This window comes from Schistocerca americana, chromosome 2, assembly GCF_021461395.2.
Source record: "Schistocerca americana isolate TAMUIC-IGC-003095 chromosome 2, iqSchAmer2.1, whole genome shotgun sequence".
NCBI classification, from domain to species: domain Eukaryota; kingdom Metazoa; phylum Arthropoda; class Insecta; order Orthoptera; family Acrididae; genus Schistocerca; species Schistocerca americana.
The window spans coordinates 88,379,656-88,392,812 of NC_060120.1; the positions used below are offsets into that span (position 1 = coordinate 88,379,656).

Consider the following 13,157-nt stretch of genomic DNA (forward strand, 5'->3'; position numbering starts at 1 on the left):
TGAGAAGATACTGATTATGTCCCTGTATTCGCAGACTGTTTTAAAAATATTCCGACCCGGGAGACACGTTTGATGGGGACCAATTACAGTATCAAACACCGGTCGGAGTCTGTTTTTTACAACCCTGGCAATAATTTTATAATCAGAGTTCATTAAGGATATCGGTCTCATTTTGTTGAGCTGTTTGACATCCGAATTGATTCCCTTAGGAAGTAAAACAGTGACACACTCTTTCATTTCGTCAGGTATGTGCCCTCCACTCAAGATTTCGTTGACGACTTGTGTGAATTTATTCCTTATAATATGCAAATATTGGGAATAAAATTCTACGGGTAAACCGTCGGGCCCAGGTGATTTTTTAACAGGTGAGCTTTTAATTACTTCGAAAATGTCTTCAGACAGGATTTCAACAGTGAGGCTCCTGTTATGTTCTGCAGTTACTAGTTGTTCCATATCACAGTTGCGGAGCAGTTCCTGTCCATGATCTGGGATGTACTGGTGAGCACTGTACAATTGATTATAATACCTATGAGCCTCGTTTAAAATATCTTTGTGTTGAGTTAAAAGACTTTGATCTTCAGAGAGCAATGACTGAATAAAATTTCTTCGACGATTTTTTTCGTGCTGGAGTAGATGATAGAGTGAAGCGTGTTCTTCTTCCACTGTGGTTTGAACTCGTGATTTTATTGTCAGTCCTTCCAGCTGTTTGCGTTTAAGACTAAGAAGTTCGGCCTTGACCTGTTTGATACCCGTTCTGACAGCCGCGGACATGGGCATATCATAAAGGTCACGCAGACAAGTATAATAGAATTCGACAGTGCGCCGAGACCAAAGTGCCCTTTCCCTACTGTAAGAAATGAGAGTAGATCTAAGTTTCTTTTTGGCGCATAAAGTCCACCAATCTATCGTTGACCGGTATTTGTGGCTTTGTCGGAGTGAAAGTTGCCAAGAAGCTTCTAACTGCTCAGTTAGGGCGTTATCGCGAAGCATGGCGATATTTAATTTCCAAAAAGGACGGCCCCAGTATGTCTTCTGTTTAGGAAGTCCAATGCTGCACCTTAGTGCTAGATGGTCGGAAAAGAAAGTTGGTATTCGTTCGACGCCACTGATTTTGCTGGCTAAATGTGAACTTACGTATATGCGGTCGATCCGACTTTGCGCTTTAGTGCTAAAATATGTGTACTGGACAGACACGGGGTATTTGACCTCCCAAGCGTCCTGCCATTTCATTGTTTTCACAAGACCATCTAGTTCTGGGGAGAAATTGAAATTTGGCGTTTGGTCTTTCCTGTGTAGGACACAATTCCAGTCACCTCCGACTATTACATCAACGGGGTTTTCCTTTAGTAAAAACACGAGATCATTTTTAAAAAAATTGGCTCGTTCTGTTCGACCACTGCTTCCCGAAGGTACATAAACATTTATAATCGTAACACCGAAAATCTTAAAACTGATTCCCCGCCCCGATTCCAACATGGTTACATCTGTTATTGCAATACCTTCCTTGACCAGGACAGCGGTGCCGCAAGCGCCTTCTGAGGCGACATTGAGAATTGCAGTAAATCCCGGAACATACAAATTTGAAAAACACACTTCTTGAAAAAGCGCAATATCGGTATCGGACTGATATATGAAGTCCCGGAGGGCAGCAATGTTAGTTGCACTCTGGATCTTGTTAATATTAACAGTCATAACGTGATACGTTTGATCCATAAGCAAGAGCTGTTATTGTTTACTGGACTTTCCGGCGATTAGGCATATGTAGGCCGAATTCACATGTCATTCGTGCGCTCAAAGTGTAGTCGTGAGCTTGAGAGGTTGCGGTTAACATGCCATACCATTGTTCGCAGATACATGTGGCAGTGTTGTCTCCGTATCGTCTGCCCATTCAAAACGACTATTCTGGGGAGATTGTCTACGTTGGGAAGTAGGTACGTCCTGATGGTCTGAAAATTCGAGGCCTGGTGCTCCTTCGTCCCGGACACCGTGCTCAGGTGATGTCCGTAGATGCGATGGTATGCTACCGACCTCAGGTTCCCTCCGGCCATGGTCTTCGATCGTTGTCTGTTCCTGAATGCTCCTCAACCTATCCCGCAGAGCCGGGGCTAAGCTTTCAGCAGCCTGGTGTGCTAACCGCTTTTTGCGACGTTTCCTAGCTTTCCGAGGCGATCTTGACCGCTCTGGAGACGAATCAGGGGACTTTTCGGACGAATGCGGAGACGAAGTCGGCGATGCAAGCCGGTCTTGTGTCCTAGTCGAAGAGCCAACGCTGCTCTTTTCACCAGGCGTGGAAGAAAGGACTACCGCAGTTACACTCGCCTCTGTCGCAGGGGGCCTGTCAGCCGCGCTGTGGGAAGCAGAACCGTAGTCATTGACTCCTTGTGTCAGTTGGATGATCGAGTGATCTATGCTCATGTCTTGCCCAACAATATTCTGAACTGGATCGTCCGTTGCCGCTACTTTCGTGGTGGTCTCGTCCTGTCGTGCGCAATCAGGCGGTTGCAGGGAGGTATCCACAGTAACCGCAGAAGGTTCTGCTCGCGAGCTACGAGAAGGCTCGGCACAGTCGTAAGGTACCTGACTTTCACTGGTGGGACACTGGGGCGCTGTATGGTTAGTCATAGCTACGGATCTACCACTGTCTATATGGTTGTTAACACTCTCGGGATGCTCGCATTGGTCCCCCAGTTCGAAAGATGTCTGCCGAGCTGATCGCAAAGGTGACGTGGCAGCAGCGTACGTCATCTGCAGGTGAACTACAGGCCCTGCACCTTCGGATTCTACCCTTGGTAATTGAGGAACCCTCCGTCTACTGCACGCAGCACGCACGTGCTCTGTCGAGTTACAAATGGCACAGGTCCGAGGCTGTCCATCGTAAATGATCAACGCACGGTATCCTCCAATAATTACAAAGGAAGGAATGTGCTTGAGAAGTTCCATCTTAACCTGGCGAACGCCATTCAAAACGGGAAACATGTGTGGTTCTGACCACATTTCCGCAACATTGGAAATTACTCTGCCATACGCCCCGAGAACACGATTGATTTCGACTACAGGCATTTCAAAAGGAAGCTCAAATACTCTTACTGTTCGTATTCCCATCCCAGCATAGGATACAACGACATCGCTAACTGAGCCGTCTAAGTGATTGAACTTAATAATACCTCCACATTGTTCAACAAGTGCGACACATTTAGCAGGATCTGCCAATTTCACATATGCCGAGTTAGTCACAAACGATAAATGAACTCCAACTAAATCATCTTTCGTAATTCCAACTTTTTCTGTGAGCCACAGTTTGATTTCAAAAGCTTTCGGTCGTACGAAATTTCTATCGAAAGCGAATTTAATCGTGTCTTTCCTCATCTTCATCAAACCAATACACAATTAAGTGAAGTAATTGCGCTTGCGAGCCGGCCTACCTGGCTCGCAGGAAAACAGCCATGTTGACACGAAACGTCCGCAGCGGCCGCCACACGTCCGTCTCGCGCCGAAGACGAGGCGCGAATGTCTGAGCTACCAGAGGCTCTGCATACTTTCTTATTCGTACTGATTGCTTTACGTCCGTCCCTGTCTTTCGTTTCCACACACTGGTACTCAGCGCTGCCATATAGACGCACAGGAAATGCAGTCATCGGCTGCAAGTGCAAACATTGCCCAGATTAAGTTTTATAATGCTCAATCATGTCAATTATGTTAAAAAATGCAAGTAGGAAGTGTCTGAAGTACGTCAGAACACTGCTAAGTGTATTTACGAGTCCCATTCTCCTGTCTGGTTCCATGGTGTAACGGTTAGCACTCTGGACTCTGAATCCAGCGATCCGAGTTCGAATCTCGGTGGAACCTTCGTTTAGTCTAAATTTTCTGTAATAAGCTTTTCTCGCCGAGGAAGTAACAGCGATAGGCTCAGGGGTGTAGTTTCTACGTTTGTATTAAAAACGAGATGTCTATGAAACGGCTGAATATTGGTGCGACTATGTGACCTATATAGCACATTAAACGAGTAATGCCTGTAAGAGCAAGCAATTTTACTATAATTCGAAGAAATATCATTATCCTACGAAGGCTAAGAATCCCATGATTATCAACTAGCTACTAGAAGCTGAGCAAATGAATTTCCTTTAAAATAGGTTTAAAACATAGGGAGGTTCTGACCGAGTGGGCATGCTCTGGAGCCTCTTTGCTCCTGAGATTAGAAAAACAGTCCTCTGGGCCGGATTTGAACCAGCGACCTATGGATAACTGTGAATCTTCCACTACAGTCCACCGCTCTACCAACTGAGCTACCAGAGGCTCTGCATACTTTCTTATTCGTACTGATTGCTTTACGTCCGTCCCTGTCTTTCGTTTCCACACACTGCTACTCAGCGCTGCCATATAGACGCACAGGAAATGCAGTCATCGGCTGCAAGTGCAAACATTGCCCAGATTAAGTTTTATAATGCTCAATCATGTCAATTATGTTAAAAAATGCAAGTAGGAAGTGTCTGAAGTACGTCAGAACACAGCTAAGTGTATTTACGAGTCCCATTCTCCTGTCTGGTTCCATGGTGTAACGGTTAGCACTCTGGACTCTGAATCCAGCGATCCGAGTTCGAATCTCGGTGGAACCTTCGTTTAGTCTAAATTTTCTGTAATAAGCGTTTCTCGCCGAGGAAGTAACAGCGATAGGCTCAGGGGTGTAGTTTCTACGTTTGTATTAAAAACGAGATGTCTATGAAACGGCTGAATATTGGTGCGACTATGTGACCTATATAGCACATTAAACGAGTAATGCCTGTAAGAGCAAGCAATTTTACTATAATTCGAAGAAATATCATTATCCTACGAAGGCTAAGAATCCCATGATTATCAACTAGCTACTAGAAGCTGAGCAAATGAATTTCCTTTAAAATAGGTTTAAAACATAGGGAGGTTCTGACCGAGTGGGCATGCTCTGGAGCCTCTTTGCTCCTGAGATTAGAAAAACAGTCCTCTGGGCCGGATTTGAACCAGCGACCTATGGATAACTGTGAATCTTCCACTACAGTCCACCGCTCTACCAACTGAGCTACCAGAGGCTCTGCATACTTTCTTATTCGTACTGATTGCTTTACGTCCGTCCCTGTCTTTCGTTTCCACACACTGCTACTCAGCGCTGCCATAGAGACGCACAGGAAATGCAGTCATCGGCTGCAAGTGCAAACATTGCCCAGATTAAGTTTTATAATGCTCGATCGTGTCAATTATGTTAAAAAATGCAAGTAGGAAGTGTCTGAAGTACGTCAGAACACTGCTGAGTGTATTTACGAGTCCCATTCTCCTGTCTGGTTCCATGGTGTAACGGTTAGCACTCTGGACTCTGAATCCAGCGATCCGAGTTCGAATCTCGGTGGAACCTTCGTTTAGTCTAAATTTTCTGTAATAAGCGTTTCACGCCGAGGAAGTAACAGCGATAGGCTCAGGGGTGTAGTTTCTACGTTTGTATTAAAAACGAGATGTCTATGAAACGGCTGAATATTGGTGCGACTATGTGACCTATATAGCACATTAAACGAGTAATGCCTGTAAGAGCAAGCAATTTTACTATAATTCGAAGAAATATCATTATCCTACGAAGGCTAAGAATCCCATGATTTCCCCCTGCGGGTTCGGGGGTAAGAATAGGCCCGCGGTATTCCTGCCTGTCGTAAGAGGCGACTAAAAGGAGTCTCAAACGTTTCGGCCTTCTGTGATGGTCCCCTCTTGGGTTTGACCTCCTTTTTTCTTCCAAATTTCCGTCGTCAGTACGTGCCATTTGGGGAAGGACACCTTACGTGGTGTTTTTGTATTGGTCCATCATGCTCCACCATCTTGCATGTTACCTATTGTCGTGTGGGGGGGACTACGCCCAACATCTTCTGGGTGGTCTCCTTCTCGCCTTGTGCGCACTCTTCTTCTTAGCGCCTACGACAACTGTGGACCCTTTAAACACCTAAAATCCAGCACGGTAGCCAGTCCGTTGTGGTGGGGTCGTCATGTACCCTCTTGGTGGTAGCCCCCTGACCACGCAGGGATCGCACTACAGATGCCTGAGCTGTTTCCTCCCCATGCATGCCAAGGAGTATGTGCCCATCTTGTCTGGGGCACGGGGACTCCGGGCAACGGGATATCGGCCAGGTACCCGTTGCTTTGGCTGGGTGGCGCCCTTGGGGAGAGCCCTCGTTCGGAGTAGGTGGCATCTGGGCGGATGTGGCGCAATGAAGCGCAATAAATCACATCAAGCTGGTGGTCGCACGGCCACCAGCGTCTCTAAGCGAGGTAGAGTCGACTTCGATGCTGCGCAGTATGACCCTCAGACGTTCCCCTCGTTGGCTGCGCCATGGGAGGGACGCCGATCTAGTGCCAAGCGGGAGCCTTACGTACCGCAATACCTTGTCTGCAGCAGGACTGATGGTGACTCCTTTCTTCCGACGAAGCCTATGTTTTTTGTGGAACACCTGGAGGATAAGTTTGGGGAAGTGGCGGGGTTGTCAAAAATGAGGAATGGGTCCATCCTCCTCAAGACGTCCTCCCCAGCCCAGTCACGAGCGTTGCTCTTGTGTGATAAGCTGGGTGACGTCCCTGTTACCGTCACTCCCCACAGTAGCTTAAATATGGTCCAGGGGATTATTTACCATCGTGACCTCTTGTTGCAATCCGATGACGAGCTGAGAGCCGACTTGGAACGACGTGGTGTGCATTTTGTCCGTCGTGTCCATCGAGGACCCAAGACAAACAGGGTGGCCACCGGTGCCTTTATCTTGGCCTTCGAGGGTGATGTCTTGCCCGAGAAGGTCAAGGTAATGGTTTACCGTTGCGACGTGAAGCCATACGTCCCTCCCCCGATGCGGTGCTTCCAGTGCTGGAAGTTTGGGCATATGTCCTCCCGTTGCCCATCCAACGCTACATGTCGAGATTGCGGACGCCCGTCTCATCCCGATTCTCCATGTGCGCCCCCGCCTGTATGTGTCAACTGTGGGGAGCACCACTCTCCATGCTCGCCGGATTGCCCCGTTCTTCATAAGGAGCGGAAAATAATGGAATTTAAGACCCTGGACCGGCTTACTTATCGAGAGGCTAAACAGAAGTATGAAAGGTTGTATCCTGCTTCCCTTCGAACATCTTATGCTGCAGCCACGTTATCGTCGCCCGCACGAGCGACGGTTGTCGCTTCATCTGTGCCGCCTTCAGTGGGCCCTCGGGGCCATGTATCTCTGTCTGCCCCCCTCGTGCCTGGGGGCAAGCCTTCCTCTCTTGCCCCCTTAGCAGTTGGGGGCAAACCCTCTTCTGTCGCTCCCCCCAAGCTTACTTCGGGAGTGACATCTGCTCCACAACCGGGAGGCTCGATTCCTCCCCCTCCTTCTCCGGCGGCGTTGCCTCCGCCGGTTCCTCTCTCACAGAAGGGGTCCCTCGGGGCTCTCCCTTCCTCCGTTTCTTCTCCTTCCCAGCCAGATGTCAGCCAGTGGCTGAAGGTTCCGCCACCTGCTGGTCGTAGGGCTTCTGCGTCGTCGTCAGCCTCTGACGCTCCTTCAGAGAAGCTCTCCCAGCCCTCTCACCCTAAGGGCAGACGCGAGAAGAAGGAACGGAATGTGTCCAAGAAGAAGGACGTTCCGGCGGTTTCAGCACCGCCTGCTGTACATAGTCCTGGCTCCGGGGATGAGGTGGAGATCCTCGCCTCTGCCGCGGATCTCGCTCTCACGGAACCCTTGGGGGCCTCTCCTATGGACTCCGCTGACTCTCCCCCAGTGGCGGCGGTTGGCTCTGAAGCGCTGTCTGCCTCTTAGTCGCATTCACGCCCTCCCAGTCCCTTCCTGCTTCCATTCTCCAATGGAACTGCGGCGGTTATTTCCGCCACCTGCCAGAGCTCCGAATGCTTCTGAGTGATTCCCCTGTTCTCTGCATTGCTCTGCAGGAAACTTGGTTTCCTGCACTGCGGACCCCCGCCCTTCGCGGTTATCGGGGATACTATAAGAACTGTGCTGCCTGTCAACGAGCGTCAGGTGGGGTTTGCCTCTTTGTTCACCACTCTGTCTGTAGCTCGCCAGTACCCCTTCAGACGCCTTTAGAGGCAGTTGCTGCCAGGGTTGAGCTCTCGCCGGCTATTACTGTTTGCTCTGTTTACATTCCTCCGGATGGGGAGCTCCCCCGCCATGTCTTGGCTGCGCTGCTGGCTCAACTCCCGCCACCATTGCTGCTTCTGGGCGATTTCAACGCCCACAATCCTCTATGGGGTGGGACTGTCTCCGATGATCGTGGTCGGGCCGTGGAGCATGTGTTGGCTCAGCTCGACCTTAGCCTCTTGAACACTGGTGCTCCCACGCATTTCAGTGTGGCCCATGGCTCGTTCTCGGCCATCGATCTCTCTATTTGCAGCCCTGGACTTGTCCCATCCCTCCACTGGAGGGTGCATCCTGACCTGTGTGGCAGTGACCATTTTCCCATCTATTTGTCACTGCCACAGTGTCATTCTTCTGGGCGCTTGCCCCGCTGGGCTCTCCACAGGGCTGACTGGCCAGCTTTTACTTCCGCTGTAACCATTGCGTCTCCCCCACAGGGTGACATTGACGAGGTGGTCCGTGTTTTCACCACGTCCATCATTTCGGCGGCCGAGGCTGCTATCCCCCGTTCCTCTGGCCTCCCTCGGCGGAAGGCTGTCCCCTGGTGGTCGCCGGAGATTGCTGAGGCTATTCGCGACCGTAGGCGGGCTCTCCAGCGTCATAGGCGGCACCCGTCTCTGGAGACCCTCATCGCCTTTAAGAGGCTCCGTGCCTTCGCCCGTCGACTTATTGCACGGCGTAAGCAGGAGTGCTGGGAGAGGTACGTTTCCTCCCTGGGCTCCCGTGTCTCGTCCTCGCACGTGTGGTCCCGGATCCGGCGGATTTATGGCTCCCAGACCCCTATGGGTGTCCCTGGGCTCTCCTTGGACGGCGCTGTCTGCACGGACGCTGCCGCCATTGCTGAACGGCTAGCCGCGCACTTTGCTCAGAGCTCTGCGACTGCATCCTATCCCCCCGCCTTTCGCTCTCTAAAGGAGCGGGCCGAGCGGACGCAGTTCTCATTCCACACGCGTCGTTCTGACACATACAATGCACCTTTCAGCGAGAGGGAATTCCTCGCCGCCCTCGCCGATTGCCCTGATACAGCACCTGGCCCAGACTGCATCCACGCGCAGATGCTGAAGCATCTCTCCAGGGACTGCCGGAGACACATTCTCGCGATATTTAATCGCATTTGGAGCGAAGGCGTGTTCCCGTCGCAATGGCGGGAGGGCGTTATTGTCCCCATCTTGAAACCCGGTGCGGACCCACTGGCGGTGGACAGCTATCGTCCCATTACCCTCACCAACGTTTTGTGCAAATTGCTCGAACGTATGGTGGGGCGGCGTTTGTGTTGGGTCCTTGAGTCGCGCGGTCTCCTCGCTCCATCCCAGGGTGGCTTCCGTCGGGGCCGGTCTGCAGTGGACAATTTGGTGCGGCTGGAATCTGCTGTCCGTACGGCTTTTGCCCGACGTCAGCATCTTGTTGCTGTATTTTTCGATCTGCGGAAGGCGTATGACACCACATGGAGGCATCACATCCTCGCCACGTTGCATGGGTGGGGTCTTCGTGGTCGGCTCCCGGCTTTTCTTCAAAACTTTTTATTGCGCCGCTCTTTCCGGGTGCAAGTCGGTGCCACCTCTAGTTCCTCTTATCTACAGGAAAATGGGGTCCCGCAGGGCTCGGTGTTGAGCGTCTCCTTATTTTTAGTGGCCATTAATGGTCTGGCAGCAGCAGTGGGGTCGTCGGTGTCTCCTTCTTTGTATGCCGACGACTTCTGCATCTCATTTAGCTCCACGACTACGGGAGTCGCCGAACGCAGGCTGCAAGTCGCCGTTCGCAAGGCAGCATCATGGGCACTGACTCATGGCTTTCAGTTCTCTGCTGCCAAGACTCGAGTAATGCACTTCTGCAGGCGTCGGACGGTCCACCCTCATCCTGCACTTTACCTCGACGGCCACCTGCTTGACGTGGTGGACACTTGCCGCTTCTTGGGACTCGTGTTTGATGCCCGGCTCACATGGGTTCCTCATGTTACTCAGCTGAAGCAAAAATGCTGGCGGCACCTCAACGCCCTCCGCTGCCTTAGCCACACGTCTTGGGGTGCAGATCGCCGCACGCTGCTGCGGTTGTACAGAGCCCTTGTGCAGTCCCGGCTTGATTATGGGAGCCTGGCCTATGGGTCTGCGTCCCCCTCAGTGTTGAAGTTGTTAGACCCCATACACCACTGTGGGGTTAGGCTTGCCACTGGCGCTTTTCGCACCAGCCCCGTGGATAGTCTACTGGTGGAGGCCGGGGTTCCCCCACTGCGGATTCGCCGCCATCGTCTGCTTGTCGACTATGCTGTCCACGTTCATTGCTCGCCAGATCATCCCAATCGTCGCCTGCTTTTCCCTGCTATGGTCCTCCATCTGCCCGAACGGCGCCCTAGGTCTGGGCTTTCCATAGCTGTCCGTGTCCAGTCCCTGCTGTCAGAATTGGGGTCATTCCCTCTTCTGCCTCCCTTCCGGGTCCATACACCTACGCCTCCCTGGTGTTTGTCCCGGCCGTCCGTCCGTCTGGACTTGGCACAGGGACCCAAGGACTCGGTTCCGCCTGTGGCCCTCCGTCGCCGTTTTCTTGCTCTCCTCGCCTCATTTTCGGACTGTGAGACTGTCTACACTGATGGTTCCCTGGTTGATGGTCGCACTGCCTACGCCTTTGCTCACTCTGACCATGTTGAGCAACGCTCCTTGCCGGCTGGCTGCAGTATTTTTACTGCAGAGCTGGTGGCCATCTTGCGCGCTCTTGAGCACATGCGTTTCTGCTCAGGTAGGTCCGTTGTCATCTGCAGTGACTCCCTGAGCAGCCTTCAGGCCATCGACCGCTGCTATCCCTCCTCTCCTCTGGTGTCCTCCATTCAGGAGGCTGTTTCCGCCATTGCCCGTTCTGGTGGTTCAGTGGTCCTGGTTTGGACGCCCGGTCATGTTGGCATCCCAGGGAACGAACGTGTAGACAGGCTGGCCAAAGGGGCGATAGACGCCCCAGCTTTGGAGATCGGCCTTACGGCTCGCGACCAGCAGCTGGTGTTGCGCCGTAAGGTGCTTGGGATGTGGGCTGCTGAATGGCGTGGCATGACAGCCCCGAATAAACTGCGGGCTGTCAAGGAGACGACCGATGTGTGGCGTTCCTCCCTGCGGGCTTCTCGCAGGGACTCGGTAGTCCTGTGTCGGCTGCGCATCGGCCATACGTACCTGACGCACGGCCATCTCTTGCGTCAGGAGGATCCCCCCTTGTGTCAGTGTGGGTCCCGGCTGACGGTCGGCCACATTTTGCTGGAGTGTCCTCGACTGCGCACACTCCGGCAATCTTTTAATCTCCCGGGCACTTTGGCTTTGGTTTTATCTGACGATGCCTCCATGGCTGATGACGTTTTAAATTTTATCCGTGGTAGTCCTTTTTATGGTTCGATTTAGGGAGGTCCTGCGCCTTTCCCTTTCTGTGTCTTTTGTCCTCGTGTCTGTTGCTGTTCTGGTGGGCCGTGGGATGGTTGGCTCTTTCCCTTTTTCGATCTCGTGGTCAGTCAACCAGTCTCCGGCCCTCCTCCTTTCTTCTGTTTCTTTCTGTCTGGTGTTCCTCTGTCCTGTTCATGTCTGTAGTGTTCGTTGCTGCATTTGTGTTCTTTTAGCGCCTGGGGGGACGTCTCCTCCCCTTTGGTTTTTATCTGCTCCGTAGATTTCCGGCTCGCCTGATTTTGGAATGGGGGACTGATGACCTTCGCTGTTTAGTCCCGCTTAAACATCCAACAACCACCACCATCCCATGATTATCAACTAGCTACTAGAAGCTGAGCAAATGAATTTCCTTTAAAATAGGTTTAAAACATAGGGAGGTTCTGACCGAGTGGGCATGCTCTGGAGCCTCTTTGCTCCTGAGATTAGAAAAACAGTCCTCTGGGCCGGATTTGAACCAGCGACCTATGGATAACTGTGAATCTTCCACTACAGTCCACCGCTCTACCAACTGAGCTACCAGAGGCTCTGCATACTTTCTTATTCGTACTGATTGCTTTACGTCCGTCCCTGTCTTTCGTTTCCACACACTGCTACTCAGCGCTGCCATATAGACGCACAGGAAATGCAGTCATCGGCTGCAAGTGCAAACATTGCCCAGATTAAGTTTTATAATGCTCGATCGTGTCAATTATGTTAAAAAATGCAAGTAGGAAGTGTCTGAAGTACGTCAGAACACTGCTAAGTGTATTTACGAGTCCCATTCTCCTGTCTGGTTCCATGGTGTAACGGTTAGCACTTTGGACTCTGAATCCAGCGATCCGAGTTCGAATCTCGGTGGAACCTTCGTTTAGTCTAAATTTTCTGTAATAAGCGTTTCTCGCCGAGGAAGTAACAGCGATAGGCTCAGGGGTGTAGTTTCTACGTTTGTATTAAAAACGAGATGTCTATGAAACGGCTGAATATTGGTGCGACTATGTGACCTATATAGCACATTAAACGAGTAATGCCTGTAAGAGCAAGCAATTTTACTATAATTCGAAGAAATATCATTATCCTACGAAGGCTAAGAATCCCATGATTATCAACTAGCTACTAGAAGCTGAGCAAATGAATTTCCTTTAAAATAGGTTTAAAACATAGGGAGGTTCTGACCGAGTGGGCATGCTCTGGAGCCTCTTTGCTCCTGAGTTAGAAAAACAGTCCTCTGGGCCGTATTTTAAGCAGCGACCTATGGATAACTGTGAATCTTCCACTACAGTCCACCGCTCTACCAACTGAGCTACCAGAGGCTCTGCATACTTTCTTATTCGTACTGATTGCTTTACGTCCGTCCCTGTCTTTCGTTTCCACACACTGCTACTCAGCGCTGCCATATAGACGCACAGGAAATGCAGTCATCGGCTGCAAGTGCAAACATTGCCCAGATTAAGTTTTATAATGCTCGATCGTGTCAATTATGTTAAAAAATGCAAGTAGGAAGTGTCTGAAGTACGTCAGAACACTGCTAAGTGTATTTACGAGTCCCATTCTCCTGTCTGTTTCCATGGTGTAACGGTTAGCACTCTGGACTCTGAATCCAGCGATCCGAGTTCGAATCTCGGTGGAACCTTCGTTTAGTCTAAATTTT

The 13,157-nt window shown here is 51.0% G+C and overlaps 9 non-coding genes across 9 annotated transcripts; 5 read left to right on the top strand and 4 right to left on the bottom strand.

Moving 5' to 3' along the window:
* Nucleotides 1-3,774: 3,774 nt before the first annotated feature.
* On the top strand, nucleotides 3,775-3,846 carry Trnaq-cug. The gene has a single exon. It is a non-coding gene; the product is annotated as a tRNA-Gln (tRNA).
* A 358-nt stretch (nucleotides 3,847-4,204) lies between these two features.
* Trnay-gua lies at nucleotides 4,205-4,293 on the bottom strand. Its single transcript is given in 2 exon segments — nucleotides 4,205-4,240; nucleotides 4,257-4,293. It is a non-coding gene; the product is annotated as a tRNA-Tyr (tRNA).
* A 248-nt stretch (nucleotides 4,294-4,541) lies between these two features.
* Nucleotides 4,542-4,613, top strand: Trnaq-cug. The gene has a single exon. It is a non-coding gene; the product is annotated as a tRNA-Gln (tRNA).
* A 358-nt stretch (nucleotides 4,614-4,971) lies between these two features.
* On the bottom strand, nucleotides 4,972-5,060 carry Trnay-gua. The gene is given in 2 exon segments: nucleotides 4,972-5,007; nucleotides 5,024-5,060. It is a non-coding gene; the product is annotated as a tRNA-Tyr (tRNA).
* Nucleotides 5,061-5,308: 248 nt separating this feature from the next.
* On the top strand, nucleotides 5,309-5,380 carry Trnaq-cug. The gene has a single exon. It is a non-coding gene; the product is annotated as a tRNA-Gln (tRNA).
* A 6,584-nt stretch (nucleotides 5,381-11,964) lies between these two features.
* Nucleotides 11,965-12,053, bottom strand: Trnay-gua. The gene is given in 2 exon segments: nucleotides 11,965-12,000; nucleotides 12,017-12,053. It is a non-coding gene; the product is annotated as a tRNA-Tyr (tRNA).
* Nucleotides 12,054-12,301: 248 nt separating this feature from the next.
* Nucleotides 12,302-12,373, top strand: Trnaq-cug. The gene has a single exon. It is a non-coding gene; the product is annotated as a tRNA-Gln (tRNA).
* Nucleotides 12,374-12,730: 357 nt separating this feature from the next.
* Trnay-gua lies at nucleotides 12,731-12,819 on the bottom strand. The gene is given in 2 exon segments: nucleotides 12,731-12,766; nucleotides 12,783-12,819. It is a non-coding gene; the product is annotated as a tRNA-Tyr (tRNA).
* Nucleotides 12,820-13,067: 248 nt separating this feature from the next.
* Trnaq-cug lies at nucleotides 13,068-13,139 on the top strand. Its single transcript has one exon. It is a non-coding gene; the product is annotated as a tRNA-Gln (tRNA).
* Nucleotides 13,140-13,157: the final 18 nt, after the last annotated feature.